We start from the raw sequence: 25640 nt of genomic DNA, 5'->3' as shown, positions 1-25640 counted from the left end.
TCAGAGATAACAAAATCTAGTCAAATTTACAAAGAACTTAGGAATATGAGCTCAGTTATCAGTATGACGTTCTACCCGGCCCGGTATGGACATACGTAGCGATTCAGTTGAGAAGGGTGTCATAAAGCTGTTGTATCCTTTCCAGAGGCAAATTGGCACACAGGTGTTGTAACTGGTCCTTGATACTGGCACTGGGAACGAGATGACGTCCAAAGCTCGTCCTGCACGTGTTCTATTGGACATAGTTCTGGGTATCTTGCTCGAGACTGCCTCACTATTACGCAGACAGATCATACACACACGCGACATGTCTGATGAGCATTGTCCTGTTGAAATATAACATCGCAATACTGCCGCTTGAGAGCTAACGCATCACGACGCAGGATGTCCGTGAAGCAGGTACCGTTGTGCCATCAGAGTTCGCTCAGTCCCTACCTCCGTGATCTGAAGTCATTCTCAAAGGCTTCCCCCCTCTCCCCATTCTCCCCCTACCATGACGTCAGGCGCTGTGCCTCTTCAAAACATCGGAATAAAGGGACCTCTCCGCAGGTTGCCACCATACTTGCGACGATGGTTGTCTAGGTTAGTGCAAAAAAAGCGATTGACCGCTGAACACAATGTGACGTCATTGATCAGCAGTTTCATGCTTCCCGCTCACAGAATCACTTCAAAAGCAGTCGTTTTTGTTGTGATTTTACGGCAACTTATGCGTGGGGCAGTATTTTTCTAGTTCAGCTCAAAATGGTTCAAATGGCTCTGAGCACTATGGGACTTAACTTCTGATTTCATCAGTCTCCTAGAACTTAGAACTACTTAAACCTAACTAACCTAAGGACGTCACATACATCCATGCCCGAGGCAGGATTTGAACCTGCGGCCGTAGCGGTCGCGCGGTTCCAGACTGTAGCGCCGAGAACCGCTCGGGCACCCCGACCGGCTCTAGTTCAGCTGCTTCTAGTCTTCAAGCAATGGTGCGCTATGACACAAAACATTGCAAGGTATCCATTACTTGTTTCCACATGGCGAGCGCAGATCTGAATGTGTTACTATGTGTTTGGCGTACAATACGGCGATCTTCTTTTCTGATGGTCAGACGTCGTCGATCGGCGGATGTACCCGCCCTAGCGCTCCCATGCAGTCCAACGTCGGTCCATTGTCACATCCACATGTCCCACAAATCTGGATATTGCACGTTTCGACTAGCCGACCAAATGGTGACCCAAGAGACCCCTTTCAAACTCTATCAGCTAGCTCATAACGCTTACTCACGCGAGTATCTCCGTGTTCTTCACAGTGATCACTTACCATGCGGCTCTGATCACGCCCCTTATATACTGTACTACGTCTGGTAACAATACTTAACGCGAACAATACTGATGCACGCAGGTGGCCGTTCTACATGCCACAGAGAATTTCAACTCTATTTACATATCCGCAGATGGTGTGAACCTGTACGAAGTTACACTGACATCAGACCAGGTCTTCTGGGTGCGTGTTTCGTTAGACGGAGTATTTAGGGGTAGTCTAATAAGCTGTATGAAACGGGACTATCACGTAAAATATGTATTATGGAAGGCGAATGGGAGTCTGAGATTTGTTGGAAAAGTTCTGCGATAATAAAATACACATTTAAAGGAAATAGCATATAATATGCTAGAGCAATCAAGTCTGGAGTGTTGTTGCAGTGTTTGGAGTTCTTATCAAGTAGGGACGGCAACAGAAATCGAAAGAATTCGGAGATGCGCTGCTAGGTACGTATCAGATGGGTGTAGTCCACGTAAAAATATAAAGATATGTTTGGGAGATTTAAAGGAATACGACGTAGTTCTCGTGACATTCGGTTGGGCAAATTTAGAGAAGCTCTATTCAAAGAAAAATGTGCGATTATCATCTTGTCGCTATGGTAATATGTCAGTCAGCGATCATAAGAATAAGATAAGAGAGAGTTTTCCCTCATTCAATATGTGGATGGAATAGGACATAAAACTGGTAGTATTTGTCGAAGTACTCTCCGCCATGCATTGCGAACTGACGTGCGGAGTATATTTGTGGATGTAGAAGTACGAGGATATCTGTTGAACTTTCCATTCAAGAGGTATTGTGACCGTGGTTGCATGTAGCAGACTATTTTCCATAAATGAAGGAAAGATCGCATAAATATGTTAATTTTGTGTTTAACTTGACGACGTTAATGGACCTGAATTGACAGTTTTCTGCATTATTATTAGGCTATGTTTTCCCGAGTGCGTGAACAGCCAAGTATATCTTACACCGGGAACTGGTGTGGTACGATCTGTACGTAAACTGTGCAAGACGTTGTATATACGTTCATATGCACTCCGTCTTCAGGCCACAAGTGGCCCATCAGGACCATCCGACCGCCGTGTCATCCTCAGTTGACGATGCGGATAGAAGGGGCGTGTGGTCAGCACACCGCTCTCCCGGTCGTTATGATGGTTTTCTTTGACCGGAGCCGCAACTATTCGGGCGAGTAGCTCCTCAATTGGCATCACGAGGCTGAGTGCACCCCGAAAAATGGCAACAGCGCATGGTGGCTGGATGGTCACCCATCCAAGTGCCGGCCACGCCCGACAGCGCTTAACTTCGGTGATCTCACGGGAACCGGTGTATCCACCGCGGCAAGGCCGTTGCCACGTTCATATGAGTCCTTACTAATGAAAGTACAAATAAAGAGGTGTTAGCCGAACTGCAATAAGGAAGCATAACCGGCCTTCCAGAAAAACCGGGTGGTAGTGCTTCAAGATAACATTCCACGAACTGTTTACATGCTGCCATAGTGGTTCAAATCGTTCAAATGGCTCTGAGCACTATGGGACTTAACATCTGAGGTCATCAGTCCCCTAGAACTTAGAACTACTTAAACCTAACTAACCTAAGAACATCACACTCATCCATGTCCGAGGCAGGATTCGAACCTGCGACCGTAGCGGCCGCGCGGTTTCAGACTGTAGCGCCTAGAACCGCTCGGCCACTCCGGCCGGCTGCCATAGTGAGACAAACAACTGACGTGCCGCTAGGGAAAATGATCATTTTAAACTTATGGGACGACCGAAAGATACGCGAAGCGTAAATTTGACTTCACCAAATATAGTTGGAGTCAAACACAAAACTGTAGCAGGAAAAATAGTTGATTTCTTGCATCCAACAACCATACATCTCCGTCATAGATCCTAATAGGTATGGGCAAACGATAGCAAAACTGAAGGAAATACAGATTAGCAACAATTTACAAGTATTTTTTAAAAAAAATTATACATTATGAACTCTGAGCGCGAAGAGGATGTCTGGCGGTATAGTTAAATGCGCACTTGCACTGATCAGTTTTGAACACTGATCTAGTCTTGGATACAGTGAACAACAACTAGTACAAGTTGTACAGTGTCCAGTTAGCTTCTTTTGGACGGCGACAGGAAACACCCAGTTCCTGATCTTTTCTTTGGGCGTGGTGTTGATATTGCCGAACTAAATACCAACACACTCTCGAAGTTGAACCGTGGCTCCACTTACATCCGTGTTTGGCGGATGGATGTTCACTTACATAGACCGTCTTGTGTGCACCCTCTGTGACGTCTGACGGTAACCACGTTGTGCCTTTAGGAAGCTACATGTATATCTGAGTGGTGCCTGTTCTGTCAGACATGTCCGAAAGTATACATAGTGAGCCATGTACGACGTAACAGCCCTTTTAAATTTTTATTTCGTGAACGGTTACACATATGACAGTTTTCGTCAAATGTTAGAGTGTTGGTTAATTTTTTTAGCGCTGGTATCAACTCAGTTATTGAAATAAGTACGTTCTTTTAAACGTAACCGTATACATTTTATAATTGCATTCAATTGTTACTGAGAAGGCAATCACAGTGATAGAGCGTTTGTTGATGTTGACGTTGAAACCTGTCATAAAAAGTTCGAGAAGTGTACTAAAATGTAAGAGCACAGTGGGCGGAAATGGCATTTGCGGTGTAAATACCGCTAAGCAGGCGTCTCGGACCAGGCTGCGTAGTTGTGTACCGTAAGATAGTCTTGCACTATGAGGATAAAACTTTATTTCCCCTCGAACCAATTTTCGACTTAGATGCAGGTTCACCTACGAATGTTGTATACGGAAATATGAAACAGGCTAGAATTTATCGCATCACAAAGGGCTTCCGAAAACAATTTCACATTTATGTATCCTCTGTTATTTACATGAACTGAAACTGAGAAATTTACTGTTCACTCTTCAAAGCTTAAAGGGTCTCATATGCTGCAAAATACAACTACTGTATGAAATATTTAACTGTTTGAAGGAATATTTGACCTATCGACTGCTGCACGTGGCTGAGTGCTTCTTAGATGTAAAATACATGCCATCGGACAACTGTCTATAGCTACACTGCTCCAAATTATGTCAAATGGGATACATCCGTTGAACTAAACATTTTATTTAAAATACTTTGGTGACAACCTGTACACCGCAAAATAAATATTCTTTTTTAACGAAACGTCGTTTCATGCTGAACGTAAGCGCGTAATGACAGTATTACCAGCAATGTGCAATACACTCTATCGACTTATTTGACATTGCAATGCAATTTCGTACACACGTAAATGAAACAAACAAGTTACTAACAACGACTTGGTAACCACCCAGATCACATAATACAAAATTTGTCCTCCCAGAAAAAAGAAAAACTTTATCTTTTTTTGAAGCATGTGTTCAAACTGTTGACCATGTGCTGCAAGGTACATTTGCAGTCACCGCTCGAAAGAACGATGACCAGATGTAATTAAGTGGATGATGTGGCAGAACATGCACTGACGATTCGGTGACACATATCGCCTGGCGTAGTTGAAGCTTCGTCATAGACTGCATCTTTCAGTGTTCCCCAACGAAAGAAATCGAGAGAAGTCAAATCGGGTGACCACGCAGGGCATTTGACAGCAGGATTTCGTTCTATCCAACGTCCAGGAAAGTATTCATTCGATATCTGCGTTGCATCACGGGACGAGTGAGCTGGACAACCGTCGTGTTGCAACCACATACACTATCGAATATCCAGTGGAACCTCTTCTAGAAGAACCGGCAGAATGCTCGTCAGAAAGTGTGCGTGCGAATGTCCATTTAGAATGCCTGAGACGAAGTAAAGTCCCACAATGTAATTTCCCATGGTGCCGCGCCACACGTCGTTAATGTTGGACAAGACGAAGCAAGTGTGGATTTCGGCTACCCAGTAGTGCATGTTATGCACATTAACGCGGTTAGTAAACGTTGCTTCATGGGTAAAGAGCACACGTTGGAAAAACGTAGAGTCGTCTCCCAGTTGCTGAAGGGCAAACCGACAAAATTCTGTACGACGTTCGAAATTAAGGTCGTCGAGTGCCTGATGTAGTGCCAGATGATAAGCATGTATAATTCTGTCGATGCAGGATGCGGAGGACACTCGTCTGACTGATTCCACATTCCTTGGCAATATGTCTGGTACGGGTTCGTTAGCGTCGTAACCAAAATAGCTTCTTCGTGTTCTCTCTCAGTTGCAGTCTTCTTTCTTGTCCTCTTTTCGACGTTCAGGCAGCCTGTCCGCACTAGCGTCTTAATAATTCGTGCAATTGCCTGGCGCGTCGAATATTGCCGATCCGGATAGTTAGCCCTATACCGCTGTACTGTTTTTACGGCATTTCTTTTACATTCACTGTATAAAAGTAGCATATCCAACTTCTCCTCACTTCTCGAATTTTTTTATGAGAGGTTTCAACGGTAACATTAACAAACGCTGTATCACTGTACTTGTCTTTTCACGAGCTATCGATTGCAGTTATAAAAAGAATACGGTTCCTTTAAAAAAACGTACTTACTTAACTATCTCCGTTGACATTAGCGCTAAAAACATTAACCAAACAAAAAATACGTGCACGCAGCAGATGGTGAATCAGAAACGAGTGGCCTTCAGTGCAGACGAGTAAACGAGCAAATGTGTTGACATTCTGACACAGCGTACGTCGAGAGCTCTGCTTGGTGATGTTTGCACCGCTAATGCCGATTCCGACCACGGTGCTCTCAAATTCTGATACATCTCTCAAATATTTTTACTACAGATTTCAGCTTCAACATTAACAAACGCTGTAAGTGGTTTTATGTCTTACGTGAATGGTATGACGGTTCTCTGACGATTTTTCGGTCCGGAAGCATTAGTATGGTCTGAACCCACTAAGGGAATCAATAATTTGGGAGTGGGAGGTTATTGGATGAGGGACACTGGTTTGCAGCGTGCGACAAGCTGGGAATTTGAGTCCATCAGGGACCGTGTCTGGATGGCCGAAAGGGTTAAGGCAACCGCTCAAGACAAGCGGTAAATCCGGGTTGGAGCTCCGGTCCGGTACAAATTTTCAACTTTCGCTAATGCATTGCAACAATGACCTGTGCTGCTGGAAGTCACTAATTCCCACCCATTGCTTTCCTTTCTTTCCCAGTTCTCCACTTCATATAAATCTCTGGAGGCTGGTCTTGCTGTTGTGGCGTTCCTTTTACAGTCGTTAACCATTTTGGTATTTTAAGCTTTTTTAAAATAAGTTACGTACATAAAACAAAAAACGGTAAAGTGTTTAAAGGATCAGCAAAATGCCGAAAGTAACATTGTAATTAATCAAAGTGACAATATCCCCAAAGAAAATCGATGTAATGGATATAAGACGATGATTCATATTTCTGTATCCTATTCTGATTCTCTCTCTATTTGATGTCGCACCTTGGCGTAAGTGTGAGCTGTTTTATCTGAATAATACTAGAGTAAAAAAAAAAAAAGTCTTGAATTTCATTCAAGTAGTCTGAGTACCCTGAGTCCGGAACCGCTACGGTCGCAGGTTCGAATCCTGCCTCGGGCATGGATGTGTGTGATGTCCTTAGGTTAGTTAGGTTTAAGTAGTTCTAAGTTCTAGGGGACTGATGACCTCAGAAGTTAAGTCCCATAGTGCTCAGAGAAATTTAAACCACGTTTTGAAATTATTTTTATAAATTGGGGTTGCCTCAGTAATAGTATTAGCTGACGCTTGAGTGGAAGTGTGGACGATCGGTCGGCTTTCTGCATCGGTTGAAATTTCAGTATCTGCAAACAGAACTTACTTGATTTATTAGTAATATACCAAGCCCGATGTTTTATAAAGGAGATAAAGTGCAAAATTTATTTACGTATTCCATGCATGATCTTAATACAACCACACAGAGCCGATACCATTTCAGTAACTTGGGCTTGAACCTAATTCAAAGGATTAGCAGAGGCTAACGCGTATAAAAAATTTATTATCATAATTTACTTCTTAAAAGAAAGCTTTATTTAAATGACAGTGAGTTATTTTCACTTTCATTATTCAGCAAGGCAAAGATCATACACAATAACAATATCATTGTTTTTCGATGTCAGAGAATATAACGTTTCCTCCCTAAGTATTACCGAAGATATTTCTAAATATTTTTACATTTATATAGGTCACTCGGGGGTAAGCTATACTGTGCACCGTACCTTCTGGAGGACACGACATGGAACATCTTAACTTAGGAAGGATCTCTGATGCTAGCAGACAAGTGAAAGCTCCTGATCAATTAAAAATGTGCGTCGGGGTGAAAGCTGAATCTCCCTCTTCTCCTACCGCGTCTAGCGGAGTTCTTACAATCATCCTGTCCAAAGTTACAATGTGCTAGCATCTCTTTGCTGCTTTTCTAAATTCCAAATAGCATCTGTAACGTACAATACTCGAACAGAAATTATGTAACAGGCTCCTCGATACATCTCTGTGGAAGCAGTTCTTGTAAGGAAGGAAACTGCCACCATGATTCGGATGTCTGAATCGGGGAGCATGCGAAGTGGCGCAGTTTTTAACGCAGAGGACTCGCATTCGCAAGGATGAAGGCTCAAATCACCACCGGGCCACCCACATTACGTTTTACGCGATTTCCTAATGTCCCCCCAGGTAAATGCAGGGAAGGTTTCATTGAAAGGGAGCGGCCGATTTCCTTACCCATCTTTGAAACAGTCCGAGCTTCTGCCCCGTCTCTAACGATTTCAATGTCGAGGGACTTTAAACGCAGTTCTTCCTTCCTTCGTGCCTGGACCGACGATGACTACCGAGTGTAGGACATATTTTTCTTGAAGCATAAACGGCATCACGCATTTTCTGTGAAGAATCATTAAAAATAAGGGGAGTAGTACTTTTCACACATGGGTTGGATAAAAAGTAATGGCAACACTGCTATAATTCATACCAGATTTCACTGACAGACGTTCACCGTATTTCATGCCTCTCGATCACCTTCCCCCACACTGATGGAAGGTGTCGTACACCGTCAGCACGTCCATCTCTGTCGACCGCATTATAACGCGGGTGATGTCTCCTTTTTTGCCACGAAGACTTTCCACCATTTTGGCGAATAGGTCGCAGCCGGACGGACTCATATTGGGTGAATACGGTAAATGTCCCAGCATATCCCACCGCTATATACGCAGGAGCTCCTGCACTGGGTTGGCCGTGTGACGTCGTGCGTTGTAACGAAGGATGATGGGATTCGGTTCACCTGCGATTCTCATACAGCAGGGAGGCAATGAGCTCAAATGTCATGTTGCCCACAGGGCGGTCCTTCTGCTATCAGCTACAGACCGCACGCATGTCACTGGATCCACATCATTCACGTTATGGCAGTGTTGTATACTAGTATGGAGAGTCACCTGAACGCATATTCCTATGTTCAGGCTTAATTTATCTGCACGTTCGAAGTAAGAGGCACTACATCTTCCCTCATTTACGAAGACATTGACATGGCATCCATTTCCTCTGATAATCCCTGTGAACAAGCGAATAGAACTATATAATAGAATCAATGTTGATGTCAAATATTGTCGATGACAATCGAGAAGTAGGACGTCGTTTATTCGTGAGAATATAAGTTTTACGCTGTAGTCTAGGGTGCAATGTTTAACATAATCGCGGAACAGGCAAACGAAAGAAAGGGTCGGACAAGAATGAATAGCAGCCACGCTCTGAGGGTTCCGAAAAACTTAATTATATTTATAGACAATAATTTCGAGTGACTCAGTCGCTAGCTGAAGTCTTTCTTTTGGACACCATTGCGGTGACTTGCTTTTCTCTTACCTGCTCCAGCTATCAAATCGGGGAAAGAGAACACGCAGTTTAACGTGAAATCAGACCCACTTGTTATTTCTGGCGACTACCCGTACAGCTGAGAGCTGAGATGTAGGTGAGAACGAAGACTGAAAAATCCGTGTCCGACCAAAATTCGATCCTGAGACTTGTCAGTTTCCAAGCACGCGCTTAACCTCTAGAGCCCCAGACACCTTTAGACGTCTACATACATTGTCTGTCTATAAGTTTTCATGAGTGAGTGTGCGAGTGTCAAAAAGTGTGAAACATACGGCAAAATTTTTTGACTGCGTTGACTTAGAAGCTTGTATTATTTACGCTGTCAATGGACTGTAGACCTCAGTATAGCCGGCCGGAGTGGCCAAGCGGTTCTAGGCGCTACAGTCTGGAACCGCACGACCGCTACGGTTCTTTCCGCTTCACTTAACTGTTCTCCACTGTATCTAGATTGAGTCTCTTCATTTTCATTTTCAGATTTTCTAACCCCCACCCCCCCCCCCCTGAATCGTAGAACCTTTTGTTGGTCATTAAATCTTTTCCCCATGGTTACCACCCTCCTATCAACTGTCAAAGACGCGACCTTCTTTGTACCTTGAACCTGGATTTCCCGCTTTACATGAGCGGTCACCTTAACCGCTTTTTGAGGTATAGATCAGGGGACAGAGTGGGGGCAGGAGACTTTCTTGGAGGTCTGGCCACGATGTCCCCATCTCCTGACAGATAAAAGAGAGGGAGCGGGAAGGAAATACTGTACATTTATTTTAATTCTTTTTTTTTCTTATTTTAATTTTAATATCCCAGGAAAAAATCACGTATGAAAAAGAAAAGAAATACATGTCGGGCCGCAGTGACATTCTCGTCACTTCACTGGGAGATAATATCCTAGCCAGCGAAACACGTAAACCTGGGACACCCCACCACTCCGGCGGTTATGAAATATGCTTCCTAGAAAGTTCGCAAAGTGCGTTTTATATTTAGAATGACGTCGGATAATCTCATGTTGTTGCAGTAGATAGAGCTAATAGTCCATGCCCGATGCCACGGTCCGCGATGCGTGTTCCCCAATCCAGCGGATTGCCGACGTTTTCTGTGAGGGGTAAAAACACTGCGTCCGGGAAAAATAAAGCATCCGTCTTGATTGCGGAGTCGTCGGTGCGTTGGAGGTGTGCCATGATGCGTTGCGTCAGCCGCCAAACATCCTTCGCCTCAGAGCACTGCAGACGAGGATTGTCGGTGTCCTGCATGACACATGTAAGGTAGAGTGGGAACCTACCACGTGAGCGTCGTACAGCCGTCGACGGCGGTCGATTAATGTATACCAAGATGATCTCGCTGCCACGGCGAGGAGTGCCGTATTGACAGGTCGCCAGATCTGTCACCAAGCCCCCGTTGGGTGTCTACGCTCGAGAAAATTGTTGCCATGATGACGCCTGAAGCATCGATATATCTCAAGCGTTGTGGGGATCCCGTAGAAAATATTTGTATCTGAACATAACTAAAATCAGCAAAGAATCGCGCGACGTGAGGAAAAGTAGACGATGTTGTGCCTACTGCCACCGGCGGGTTGAAGGATCAGGGAAGAAGCACGTTCAGGATCGCCAACGTGATGGCGTGTTCCCGTTGGTTCCAGATCCGTAGCGTCACTCGCAGGTATAGAGCGACAGCCTGGTTCCGCACATTAGTGAGATTAAATTTTCCAGAACGGTGTGGGAGGGTTAAAGTCTCATATTTTATCTTAAACAGCATCCCTTGGCTGACTGACACAGTGTCCAAAGGCCGCCGCCATTAATCTGTCAGCAATACCATGTGGCATTGGCAGTGCCTGTGTCAGGTGGGGCAGTCGTGAGGCAAGATGAACATTAGTGTATTCCACTCTCTGGAGCAGGTCGTGGACTCGGAGTGAATTGTTCCGTATGTGCAGTCGGATGTGCTGGAGCAGACGCTGGTAGCTCCACGCCGCTGATTGCCGTAGCGATCGGGTGAACAGAACTCCTAAGCATGGAATGATGTTCACCGTCGTAAACGCTCGGTGCAGAGCGTCCAGCCCCGATGTGCATAATCTTGGTTTTATTCACGTTGATCGTGCTACCCGCCGTATTTAGAAAGAAGGGCAACCATCTTACGTACTTCGTTCCCTGAACGGACGAGTATCTCCAAGTCGTCGGTAAAGGCACGACACGTGAAGGAACTCGCACGGAGTCGGACGCCTGTGAGAGTCCGTCGATGGGTCTGCATCAATGGCTCGAATGCTATTGCAAACAGCACCATCGACAAGGGACATCTTAGCCTAACTGAGCCGCATGCAGGAATCGTTCCTGCCTCCCTGCCATTGACTTCACAGTCGAAGGAGAGCCGCGAAGGAGGCGCGTGAGGACGGTAATAAAGTCAAGGAAATCATGATTGATCCTGTCAAAGGCACTATCAAAATCCACTGGTACGAACGCTGCTCGCATACGACAAGCTTTCATCAGGCCAATGATGTCACAGTATTCACCTAGGATAAAATGGATGTTGCTCCGAACCTCCAGACAAGCGTCGGTCGCTGTGGCCGAGCAGCTCTAGGTGCTTCAGCCCAGAATCGCGTTGCTGCTACGGTCCCCGCAGGTTCGAATACTGCCTCGGTCATGGCTGTGTGTGATGTCCTTAGGTTAGTTAGGTTTAAGTAGTTCTACGTCTAGGGGACTGATGGCCTCAGATGTTAAGTCCCATAGTGCTTAGAGCCATTTGAACCATTCTGGACAAGTCTAGTCTGGTGGTAATGTCTCGGATATTACAGTCTTGAGCCTTGCCGCCAACATTCGCGCAAAGATCTTGTAGTCACTATCGAGCACTGTGAGTGGCCGAAATTGATGGGCGCTGACACTCCATGCCGATTTCGGTACTGATGTAAGCAGTCTTCCCATGAACTGCGACGGGATATGTCAGGGCGCAATAGCTCATTACACATCATCACCCATTGGGACATCATTAGATCTGCAAATTCGAGCTAAAATTCGAGTGTCACCCCATATGGCCCAAGTGATTTATGCACCACTCCCTTCGTGAGTGCCATCCGTATATTATCTTCCGTTAGGGGTTCCAATAATGCCTTTGCATCCATGCCATCCACCCCTGTTTGCATCTGTTGCAAAATTTCTCCTACCCGATTGTCCCTCGGCATTCCCGGTGAAAAGGAGGCTGTAATGCTCCAGAAACCCAGCAGCAATGTCCTGTTGTGACGTCAAGGGCTGATCATCACCGTCATGGAGCATTGTGATCGATGATTGGCGATTATGCACATGTTCCCTTGACACATGATGCAAGGAAACACCTTATCCATCGACGTTGTTTAAGCACCGAGCACAGATCGAAAGTCCCTCCAACCGACGTCTGGAGATGGGTAAAATGCACTCCTGAATGCGATGGACTTCCGCTTGACACTCTGGCGATGGGGCCCTGGGCGGCTGCTGTGGCCGATCGGTTCTAGGCGCTTCAGTCCGGAATCGCGCTGCTGCTGCGGTCGCAGGCTCGAATCTTGCCTCGGGCATGGGTGTGTGTGATGTCCTTAGGTTAGTTAGATTTAACTAGTTCTAAGTCTATGGGACTGATGACCTCAGATGTTAAGTCCCATAGTGCTAAGAGCCATTTGAACCACTTGATGGTGCCCTAGAGAACAGCTCACGGAGCACCTTATAGTAATAAGTGTATTTTGGAGCCATCTCGCTTTATCTTTTAACATAAGTTACGAGAACTCTTCGGGCGGTTTTGCACATTGCAGCCAACATGAAAGACCCATACGGTGCACCTAGAGACGGCGAATGCATGTATGCCACGCTTCATCGATCCACAGGTGACATTCAGCATCAAAAATGCAAGGTGATCCGTAACAGCTGTGGCCCATCGTTCAAAGCCAATACATGATCTCTTAAGCTGTCAGAAACATAAATCCGATCCAGTCTGCTCTCGGAGTTCAACGCATAGCAGGAGCTAAAATTCAGGGTTTCATACCTTGATATGGAAACACAATTAAAATTCCCTCCTATCAAGATATGATCATATGTGCCATAGATTAGGGCGCAATCTCTTCCGAGCAGAATTGCGCACGCGCCCGTTGATTGTCATATCCGGAGGGTGGATAGGTGCCGTTCACGGTCATCGCCAAACCCCGGGCGGAAGGGAGATAATGAAGGACACCCACAGGAATCCCTTCCTGGACTAATATCGCCGAGCCACTTCCTACGTCTGGAGTCGATGTTAGGAAGGTGTTGTAACCACGGACGTTGGGAAAGCCAGCATTGCAGGTTTCCTGCACCAGCAGAATATCCACTTCCGCGGCACAAATCACGTCCAGGAAAAGTTGCATAGTTGCAAGTGATCGTGAGGTACTAATGTTCACTGTTCCCACCTTATATGCTTGGTCCGTCGTGGTCGTCATGCTTGTGTCTTGTCATTGTAAACTACAAAGGTTTTAGTCCACTACTCGTGCTCAGAGGGTTGCCCGCCAATGGGCTGCCCTCCATTGTTTTCGTTGTGTGTTGTGCGTACTGCAAGTGAGCCGTTATCAAGTGGGGGTGCCAATTCCGGTATCGTTTCGACTGGTTCTGCCCAGTCACATTGGTCATCGATCCCAGAAACATCCTCTGCTGCTTTTCAATGTGGCTGCCGGGACACTGTCGCAAGCTCTCTGTCGGCAGTACTGGGTGAGTCGGTGTCAATGAAGAGGGACCGTCTGAAAGGCAGGACATCCGGTCACCATCTGAAGGAATCCTTTCAACGTCCTCTAAAGGCACGTGTTCCATGTCAGACGTCTTTTCGGCTCGAATAACTTCTGTGTCCCCTAGGCTAGGAGAGGACGTCACACGCGAATTTTGGCGACACCTTTTGCGACGCTTCGGCGATCGTTGATTGCGCGCCTTGCCCTCTGCCGCCGTAGGCGCCGCCTCACACTTTTCATCCGGCGCTCGTTGGTCCGTTGCTGCCGCCACAGCACCGACTTTCACTTCCACGCTCTGAGGGTGCGGAAGGTTCCTCCCTCATCTGCTGTCAGGTGGGTGAAGAGGCATCCTCCGTGTCACCTCCATGCTCTTCTAAATTGGTCCGCTCTTGCGTCAAGATGTCTGTGTGACGCTCCGAACTCGGCAACACCTCCAGGCCGGCCTCCGACACGTACATCATCGGCATTTAGATTAGATTAGATTAATTATTCATTCCATAGACCCAAAAAAGAGGGAATCCTCCTAGGTTGGAACATGTCAGATAAACACATTATAAAAATGCAATTAGAAAAACTTGAGTTTCATTAATTTTAATGATCGTCAATAAACAGTAAAATTATGTACATGAATTAAATTTAAACTTCTAATATTTACAGGTTTAATACTTACATCTGCTTTCATTAAATCCATCATTCAGACATTTGCTAGGTTCTTGGCTATTTGCGTGGGAACTTCTCATTGTGACGCACCTCCACGTGGCTGTCGCGTGACGCGGCGTTGTATGCACTTCGAGCGGATATGTCCTTCTCCGTCACACCCAGAACACGTCCGCGGCTGGCCATAGTAAATCACAATAGTTCGACATCCTCCAATATATAAATATAAGGGATATGTCTGTTAAGAACGATCCGCACCTGTCGGACGCCATTTAGCACGGGATATGTACTAAAACTCACCCAGCGTTCAGACACACGACTGAGCACCGTTCCATATGGTCGCAGGGATTCAATACCCGGCCGGTCGGGTTGGCCGAGCGGTTCTAGGCGCTGCAGTCTGGAACCGCGCGACCGCTACGGTGGCAGGTTCGAATCCTGCCTCGGGCATGGATGTGTGTGATGTCCTTAGGTTAGTTAGGTTTGTTGTTGTCGTCCTCAGTCCTGAGGTTTAAGTAGTTCTAAGTTCTAGGGGACTGATGACCTCAGAAGTTAAGTCCCATAGTGCTCAGAGCCATTTGAAGCATTTTTGACACAATAACCATCGATTCTGGTATCTCAAGTGGCAGTTAAAAGATTCGAATGATCCTCACACCCTAGCCTAAAGGAGCTACAGCTACATCGCTGACATGCCTATTAAGGTGTCGAAATTTAAATCCCCTTTGAGCAGCGGCAATAGTTCTTTCACATGCAGCTTCATCGCTCATATTGACGTACTCGTACATTGTGCTGCTTACAATGGACAGGTATATCCCAACAAAGTCTGTAACAGGTAAACGAACTTCTTCCCTAAAAAAAATGCTCTATTTCAAAAGTTTTTGGTCTGGCATAGTCGTTGTCAAACTAAATTTGAGCGCAATCTTTCTCAAATTATGTGCCGTGGCGATCTATTCAGACAACAACACGCACGAGTATCAGCCATGTCCCCTAGACCATGGATACACAGACCTTAGTACGTAACATAAATTTCGACTTGATACCTAAACCCGTTCCTGGGGAAAAGTTTGGTGAACAAATCTAGATCGCACATTCATTTGAAGGGATGTAGTAGCCAATGCAATAACGGGAACATCGTGCGAAGGGACCACTTTGATGGCGGTGAGGTACAGATTTTGGGAGCGTCTCTTTGGATGGGTATACGGAGCTGCAGTCTTTGATGGTCGGAAGGATATTGCTAGCTCACAAAGGAATGCAATGAGACACTATAACTATCTATGCGTCTTTTCAGGACTGTAGTTAATCGACTCTTCCTTTTCGTGGACGAAAACCCTTCAACATAGATTAGAAGGTGAAGGCAAGCACTTCATGAACGAGCCAGCAAGGTCTTCGGGTTTGAAGTCTATGGAATATGTTTGGGACACAATTTCGATACTGGACTGCAGCTCGTTAGGTCCCAAACTTTCTCCCAGACCTAGTGCAGGTCCTCTATGAAACAAAAACAAAATTTTGACTTATAGATGTGTCAGCACAATTTTTATTATTTCTGAAAAAGGATAAAAAATGAGAGTACAGTAAATAGTTGTCTGGTTATTTCGTTAGTGACTAAAAGGTTAAATATTTGATGCCCTTTTTTGTGACAGGTTATTTATTTTGGCTTTCCAGCTAGTATAGTTTTAATTTTGCTAATATTTTATTGATCATTCAGTTAGTTAACTTTATGTTCCATTGATAATTTGCACGATAAATCGTAATGATGTGGAACGATTCATTTTACATTCACACCGCAAATTAATTTATAAATACGGCTACATACATAGATGCAAGTTAGTAATTGCTACACACCACTTTTACACCTTACAATAACAGAAGTTCTTTTAGGGAATAGGAGAACTTGTCAGCAAGAAACTTTTTCAGTTTGTTATCAAATTTTACTTTTATCAATGTCATTTTTACTTCTATTATTGTAATTATGTACACTACAGTTACTTTTTAAATGCAGTAGATTAATTACAACAAACTTCACGAGGGGATAAACATACTGTGCATGCGATGGTCAGAATGCCCAACTCCTTAAATAGGTGTGTACAAGACGATCGTGGGTGAGCACCACATATTATTCTTACAAAATGTTTTTGAGCTATGAAAACTTTCTTTCTTAAATTTGAATTACCGTAGAACATAACTCCATTTGACATTATTGAATGAAAATAGGCTTACTGATTTGTCTCTCTCCAAGATTTGCAATGATGATAAGTGAAAATGTGTCTGAACAAAGTTGTTTTAGGAGTCCCGAAACGTGCTTTTTCCAATTAAAATTCTCATCAATATGCACGCCTAGGAATTTTGAATTTTCCACCGTATTTATTATTTCCTCGCCGTGTGTTACACTTATCATTGGTGTAGTACCGCTAGATGTGCAGAACTGGAAATGTTGTCTTTTTAAAAATGAAAGTGAGACTAGTCGAAGAAAATCAAACATACTTTCAAGAACCTTGTTTACCATTTCTTCTGCGTTCTGTGTAAGTTGCTTTTCAAAAAACTTACGGTCTAAAGCAAAATATGACGTGTTACTCAAATAGACTGTTTCTATTGTATGGAGTTTAATTGCAAGGTAAAAGGCGAAAGATCAACAATTTACTTTCGCGAACGTGATTAGACAAGGACAAACAACAATGTTTTGTCTCAAGGTGAGGCCCGCAAATGCAACATTTTTTTGTGCAGACATAAAAGAATCAATATAAGTCATAAAAGTTAATAATACTCGAAATAGTATAAATATGCCACGTCATCTATTATTCAGTTACTTGGAGGAATCGACTGAACATATACCATCTCCATCTCTGTCTGTTAGTATTTCCGATAAATGTTCCGAGAAAACTCTGCAATAGTAACGTCGCATCTACAGCATGCTTCGTTGCCAGTGACTGGCAAGTGAAAATATCACGTTACTGTGGTGGGTAGGGTAACAAACTACATAATCAACAGAACCTACGGCCAGTTCGCGGATATTTGTCCCCTCTGAAACGTCCTTTAGTATACGTGATAAATTCTACGCGAGTCGAAGACTTCGTCCTACCGTCAGAGTCAGCTCCAGGGCATTGTATGAACACTCTGGCTCCCTTGCTCCGTAACTCTTGCACAATGCCACGACCAGTCCTCTTATCACTTCCTTCTCTTTGTCCAGCATTTATAACGGGACGCCTTTCACTCTCCCCTGGTTAATAATTTTCTGTCTTGATTCCTGAGGTCTCAAAAACTGAACGAAATATAAGTGTACGATATTATGCAACACTCAATCTCTGAAACACATACTTCATGATTAGACGATAAATGTTTCTCATCAGTAATTTGACTGTGTGCACTTAGGCTAAACATTCAACAGTTAGAGGCATCAATTCACAAGCAAAAGAAATTGGATTGATTTTTGCTATAGGAACCCCGTTAAACTATAATGTTTCATTTCTTACCCAACTACATGTTAATCAATACTAATACCATGTATCGAGTGAAGTGGCGCAATGTTTTCAACAGATCTAGAAGTCACTTTAGGTGCGCTCAGGGAAGTATTTTGGCACCCTTGTAGTTCATGTTGTGAATTAATGATCTTGCAGGTAATATTAACAGTAGCCTCAGTCTTGTCGCACGCAGATGGTGCAGTGATCTGTAATGAAATACTCTCTGAAAAAAAAAAGATGTACAAACATTCCGTGGAATTTTGATAAGGTTTCAAACTGGTGTAAGATTAAATGTTCATAAATGTAAAATTCACAAAACGGAAAAGTTGCAACCTATCAACGAGTCACAATTGGAATCAGACAATCATACAAATTTATAGGTGTATGGAACGATCACATAGGCTATGTCGTGGGTAAAGCACGTGGCAGGCGTCGTTTCACTGGCGGAATACAAGGGAAATGCAATCATTCTACAAAGGAGATTGCCTACAGAACACTGATAATTACTCCTTAATGACAGTTTTGGATAATAACTAAAATAATGAACTTATCTACGCACAGCCGTGATAAAGGAGGAAAGGAGGAGAGACGTTGACACAGTCATTTTAGTGTCACGCGAATTTATGTAATCCATTTATTAGTGCAGCTGAAAGCCAGACAGGTAATTAACACAGTGCCGGACGATCTTAAATTTCTGCCTAACTGTAATATGGGGTGTGCTGAAGAAGACAGAGGTATGTAGCACACGTAGTTCGATGCTTCAAAGCGAGTTTTTCACAGATATAGCATAAAGATCAACGTACATACCGCAATGAGCTAAGTCCAAAAGGACGCATCGCAGGGGATTAAAACATCTGTGAGTAATAACAATAATAAAAAAGTTCAGGAACTTCGGGTTTAAAGTCTCGATCTCAGCGAGGTTTTAAGAGACAGAGCTCCAGTCCACTCGGAGGTTTGTGGATGGAAGCAGCCTTGGTCTTATCTATCGCTGAGATCTGGATTTGGAGCAAATACGGAAAAACTCAACCAAGATGGTCGGACGGTGGTTTTAATTCCGACCTGTAGGCCCTCCTGTAAATTGTTAGGAAAGTAACTTCACACGTCAGGGGAAGGCAAGGACGTCCCAAAAGCGACACGACTATGTTCCAGAAAACAATGTGGTGTCCAGACCATTCTTCAGCTCAATAAACTCCTCAACTATTCTATTATCTCTGCTTTGAGTATTTTGGCATTTTATGGACACAACTCCGTGCGACTATTTGCACGACTTACTAGGTGGTGTCGAATCCTACATCTAAATAAATATTCTGCAAACCACTGTGAAGTACATGGCAGATGGTAAAATGGAAATGAGCGTATAGTATCTTTGGCCGGGAGGCCTCATTCAGGGAAGTTCGGCAGCCAATTGAAGGTCCTATTTCATTCGACACCACACTGAGCGACTTGCGCGCCGGTGATGAGGATGAAATGATGATGAGGACAACACAACTCCCAATCCACGAACGGAAGAAGTCTCCAACCCGGCCAGGAATCGAACCCGGGCCGGATTACATTAGAGGCAAGCACGTTACGACCCAGATAAGCAGGCGGATGGTAGATGGTAATTAGCGTTGTACTACATGTTGGAATTTCTTCACGTTTCACGAGTGTATGGAGCGCGGTAAAAATGACTGCCTAAACGCGTCTTTGCTTTTTTTTTTTTTTTTTTTTTTTTTTTTTTTAAATTCTTTATTCAACATTAATAATATTTATACAATAGAACCCACTACCTTAGTGATTAGTGGGTCTTAACTGATCTACATACATGATGTTCAGCAGCTATTTCTGTTTATTATTATTATTATATTATGCTATGTTAATTATTGTAAGCTACAGACAGACTACTAGAAGACAATAGGCAGGCTACAGCTAAAATCTACTTACTAATTGTTAATATCTTCCTACTAGTTAATTCCTAGTGCCTGCAGCGTTACAGGTGTGTCAGCATAGATATAAACCTACTGCTTTAGGCCCTGCTCATCGAGCTAATCCCGATGAGCGTGCCCCTGACACTGGGCTGGCCAAGACTGTTTGTCGCTGCAGGTTCCTAACTTAATTTCTATATCTAGAGCTACAACTACTACTAACCTACGTCAATTCCGGTGCTTTTTTAGTCTTCATTGGTGTACCCTGATCCTCCTAGTCCTGCACGTGGCGGATTGCAACTAAGAAGTCGACCTGTCCACGCGCAGGCGGTATAGGATGAGGGTAATCGGACACATTCGGTAAATGTCACTAATCGTGAACGACCCTCATGTATCTCGTAATGAGACACATTTGGTTTATGTCTTAATCATGAAAGTCAGTCAGGTATGCCGTCAATACTTTTCGTGACACCTCGTCTGCCAATTTGTTTAAAGTGTCGAAAGTTCCTTTGTGTCTTAATAAGTCATATGTGTTATTGTGTGGAAGTTGTTGTCTTAGTGTCATTGCTACATCATCGAAAAGGGGGCACTCGTAAACCACATGGTCGGGAGTGCCCTCCGAAGCACCAAAGTCACACTCGGGTGTAGCCTTTTTCCCAAACCGACACAAGTATGTCGGGTAGGGCCCATGACCAGTGAGAAAGTGTATTAGACCCCGCGTTGCCTCAAAGTACTTCATCCCTAGCCTTTCTTTTACGTCTGGCAAGAACTCAAAGGTTCTTCTGCCAGTTTCTTCCATTTCCCAAGACTGTTGCCACAGGTCCTCGCCCCTTCTACGTATTTCTCTCTTATCTATTACCAGTATTCCCATGATGTTCTCTGTTTTCGCGTTGTTCCCTTTCTTTACCCAGTACCAAGCTGCTTGCTCCCGAATTTTGATGTCTAAAGGACAAAGCCCCATTATTATTAAGAGTGCATTTCCTGGAGAAGTTCTATACGCCCCTATGGATCTCAGAAGCATGTTTCTTTGTACTCTTCTCACTGCCATGGCAGGCACCACCCTTGTGAGCCTATGTGCCCAGACTCCCGATCCGTAACCCACTACTGATGTTAATATGCTATTGTGATACAACTTGATTAGATGTGGTGGAAGATGAAATCGTTTGTGACCTATTGAGGTAAGATTGTTTAACAATTGCAATGCTTTTTGGGATACGGACTCAATGTGCTTTCCAAAGTTCCACCTTTCATCGATGATGACGCCCAGGTAGCGAGTCTCTTGTCGTCTTATTACTGGTGAGCCTCCGATTCTAACTGTAGGGTTCCTCGCCAGCTGTCCCTTCAGTAATAAGTACGTCGATTTGGTCGGTGAGATCGTCATCTTAGTATTTGTGCACCATAGTTGTAGTTTGGTCATCGCTCTGTTTATTTTTGGTTCGATGTCCTCGCGGCTTTGGCCGCCGACCAGCAAGAGGAGGTCATCCGCGTAGGCTATCACCTCTAGCACTTCTTCACTCTGTTCCAAACTGTCTAAAAGCGGTTCCATGTGGATGTCCCAGAACAGGGGACCTAGTACGGAGCCCTGGGGACATCCCTTAGTTATGGATTTTCCTACTCTGCCGCTAGGGGGTGATAGCCAGACCTCCCGCCCTTCACAATAGCTCCTCAGACAACCATATAGCGACCCTGGACACTCCTTCTCCCGCAAGCAGGAGAAGAGCGAAGGCCACCACAGGTTGTCAAAGGCGCCACTGATGTCAACCATGATGCCAACCACGTACTTGTATGGGGTAGAGTCGCAGACCTCAGCCGCCAGAGCGATCGCATCAGTTGCCGATCGCCCCGGCCTGAAGCCGAACTGCCTGCCACTCATCCCACACAGCACTCGGTGTGCAGTCAGTCTGTCAGCTAGCAGTTTTTCGAATAATTTCCCAAGGATATTCAATAGGCAGATCGGCCTATAAGACTTAACATCCGCTGGGTCCTTATTGGGTCCCTTTTTGATTATGACAACGTTTGCCTCTTTCCAGATTTTCGGGAATTTTTCCTGTCTTAGGCATTCATTATACAACTGGGTTAGTGGTGCCACCAGTTGAGCTGCCAGGAACTGCACCACCTCCGCCACAATGCCGTCTGGGCCGGGGGCTTTTCCTGTTTTCAGTGCTTTAATGTGGCCAGCCACCTCCTCTTCAGAGAAGGGGTAGATTGCCCTGTTGTTAGCAACTCTATCCAGATCTCGATTTCGTAACTGGGACTGTCCCTCCGTGTCGCTGGCCTCATCGTCGTCAGGGAGCAGGGACCGGAGAAGAACCTCGGCAGTCTCCTGCCAGGACTCTGTCATCCCATCCCCGCACCTGACCGTTGATAGCATTATTGGGGACCGGATCTTTTCCCTCACTAGTTTGTAGGGACGCGTCTTTGCTTGCCGTTATTAATCTTGTAGGAGGTTGAGGATTGTCTCTAGATTCCTCACGTAATAACGGTTCTCGAAAGTATGTAAATAGGTTTCGCGGGAAAGTTAATCGTCCGAACTATATCTACAACCGACTGCATCATTTGTGGTGCTCTCTACAGTCAGATTTCCCTGGGGATGCAGCACAAGAGCATTTTCGATTTCATGCACGGAATACATAAACCAATCGTTCTCCGATTCAAATTGTATTTGACTAAATTATTGTTACCTGCTAGAAATTTACAATTTCATTCAGTTTTTATATTTCATAACATGCAAAGACGGACGAATCCAACAACGAATCAAACGTTCTATGCACGAAAAAGACCTGTAGCCTTCCTATGGGGCAAGGAGTATACTTCTCTGCCTGTATTAACGAAATTATGATTCTGTAGATATTGTAGGTATAAGTTGTGCAATAACAAGTGCCAAGTTTTACCTAATCCGTTGAGAAGCCCTGTAATCACTTCTAAATTAACCACGCTGTGTGTTCCGTTAAAATAGATAAACCTTCATACCTAGTCTTCATAAAATACTTTATTTTGCACTATTTACCTGCGACGGAAATTCATCAAAAATTGGTAAGGAGTGCGCTCACATTTTAAGAAATGAATGGCTGAATTTATAGTTGCTTTCTGTCTACATCTATATCTATATTCCGCAGGCCACCTTATGGTGTGTGACGGAGGGTACTATGTGTACCATTATAACTTCCCTATTTCCTGCTCCAACCGCGAATGGGGCGCGGAGAAAAATGGTTCAAATGTCTCTGAGCACTATGGGACTTAACTTCTGAGGTCATCAGTCCCCTAGAACTTAGAACTACGTAAACCTAACTAACCTAAGGACACCACACAGATCCATGCCCGAGGAAGGATTCGAACCTGCGACCGTAGCGGTCGCGCGGTTTCAGACTGTAGCGCCTAGAACCGCTCGGCCACTCCGGCCGGCGTGCACGGAGAGACCGACTGTTAGTGTGCATCGTTGTGCTCACTGATCTGTGTCAAATTTTTCCGTCGTGGTCTTTTCACGAGATACACGTATGAGTAAGCAATATGTCGGTTGATTCTCTCTAGGAACGAACGCCGTCGGAATTTTAACACTAAACCACACCGTTAAGCCCAACGTTTTTCTTGTAACGTGTGGCGCTAGAGTTGGATCAAATAAACGAACCTGTGATGCACTGCTCTTCTTTGGATCTCCTCTGTTTCGTTCACGAATCCTGTCTGTTATGGCTATCAGACTGAATAGCAACCCACAAGTAACGGTCTAACTAAGGTTTCATAAGCTATCTTCTTCGTGGGTGGGCTATACTTTCTGAGGATTCTTCCAATAAATCTCTCTGGCACTTACATTCCTTACCATTAGTTTTATGTGATCGTTCCATTTAAAATCGTTCCACACGCAAGCTCCCAGATATTTAATGGATGTGACTGCTTTCAGTGGTTGTTTAGGACTCATGTTATCATGCAATAACGGTGATTTCCGCCTGTTTATGCTCAATAATTTACATTTGTGTATGTCACGAATCAGCTGCTACTTGCTGTGCTGACCATTAATCCTCTGCACGCTTTTTTGCATTTCGATAATAACTAACGTCATAGATGTATAAGAGGGAAAAATTCTGTACGTTTTACGTGGAACATTAGAAGGGAAAGAGTTTAGCAAGATGTCTTTTGAATTTGTGAACTACCGACTGCAGGAAAATTTCTCAACAATTTTATGATATGAAAATTCCTGGCAGATTAAAGCTGTGAGGTGGACCGAGACTCGAACTCGGAACTTTTGCCTTTAGCTGGCAAGTGTTGCACCGAATGAGCTTCCGTTGTACGACTCACGATCCGTTCTCACACCTTTACTTCCGCCAGTATCTCGTCTTCTACCTTCCAAACTTCGCAGAAGCTCTCCTGCGAACACAGTTTTTATCTGCCAAGAAGTTTCATATCAGCACGCACTCCGCTGCAGAGTGAAAATTTCATTCTGAATTTTTTTGATCGTTTAATAAGTATGTCTAGTAGTTCACGCTAGAAACGAAACCGCAAAGTAGTGGGAGAAGTCAGCTTCACTGAACGGAAAGGTTATGTCCTTTGTTGCCTGGGTCGCAAAAGGATTTTTTGGTGTTGCTTAACTTGCAGAGAGTGCAGTATGCAAACCATGTCACTGACATTTTACTGTGCTGTGTCTCCGTAGTAGCGATCTTAGTATTCTTCTGTTGCTCGTTGTTTATACACCGTGCAGAAGTACAACGGCGACATATCACTATAGAAAACATTCAGTGAAACTCTTCTAAGTTATTTATAGTTTTAAGAGAATAAGTTTAAAGGAACGACTGCTGACAATCCGTGTACAGCCAAAGAATGCAGACTGTTAAAAAGGAAAGAGAAAGTTCAAAATGACTTATATTTGTATCGTAGCGAGAGAACGACAGATTTACCAAGCCAAATTACCTCAGACCAAACATACAAGCAGAGTGATTTTCTTGAAGTTTATCTGGCGGATCGAATATCTATCGTTTTTCGGGCGTGCATCCGAGATATTTTTAATTCATGTTCCGATATTTCGGCTGACAGCCTTTCAACAATTCTCAAGGTGAGTTGCTTGCAAGCTTTTAAATTACTTTACACACTGTGGTGCAAACGCGCATGCGCCAAAGATAAAAACTTGCAAGTGACTCATCTTGAAAAAGTCTGAAAGGCTGTCAGCCGAAATATCGGAACATGAATCAAAAATGTCCCGGATGCACGCTCGAAAAATGAGGTATATAAGACACGCAGAATGTCGAAATCAAACGCAACTCTCACCTTGAAATGATTCCATCTAAGTATGTAGAATTAAGGATCTGTCGTATGTTTCATGAAAATAGTTCTCAATAGAACGGTGACCGGCGCATAATGAACTAGTCAGGGACTAAAACTAAGAGTATTTACTGATTTCGGATTGCCACTGCGGCTGTTACATAGAATAGCTGTTGACTACTTTCCGAGTAAACACATTTTAGTACACAAAGATTTGAGTCACAGAGCCGACGTGCTGGTATAGGCACAGTCGATTATACAACGCCGATAAACTACCGAGAGACGTATTGACCTGCTCTGACAGCTAACTGGGTAACGTGAATGGTGTTCAGTAAAATGGTCAGTTTCAATTTTAACAGCATGTTAGCTTTGTGTAGTCTTAATATGTTTCCTTTGAACAGTATGAGCATCTATTAAACACAGAGAGAAACAAAAAAAATATTATAAGGCGGATTTTCTTGTCCCAAGACCTACTCGTACAGCTTAACGCACAGTGAACTTTTGAGACAGGGAGTTGAGCCGGACTCTGATCGAAAC

The 25640-nt window shown here is 44.2% G+C and overlaps 1 protein-coding gene and 1 pseudogene across 1 annotated transcript in view; one reads left to right on the top strand and one right to left on the bottom strand.

Moving 5' to 3' along the window:
- LOC124792617 (apolipoprotein D) overlaps positions 1–25640 on the top strand; it is a 113004-nt gene that overhangs the window by 46254 nt on the left and 41110 nt on the right. The window lies entirely within an intron of this gene.
- On the bottom strand, positions 2537–2653 carry LOC124722702 (annotated as a pseudogene).

Source organism: Schistocerca piceifrons, chromosome 1 (assembly GCF_021461385.2).
Source record: "Schistocerca piceifrons isolate TAMUIC-IGC-003096 chromosome 1, iqSchPice1.1, whole genome shotgun sequence".
NCBI classification, from domain to species: Eukaryota; Metazoa; Arthropoda; class Insecta; order Orthoptera; family Acrididae; genus Schistocerca; species Schistocerca piceifrons.
The sequence above is the reverse complement of the archived record's forward strand: the minus strand, read 5'-3'. Positions and strand labels throughout refer to the sequence as shown.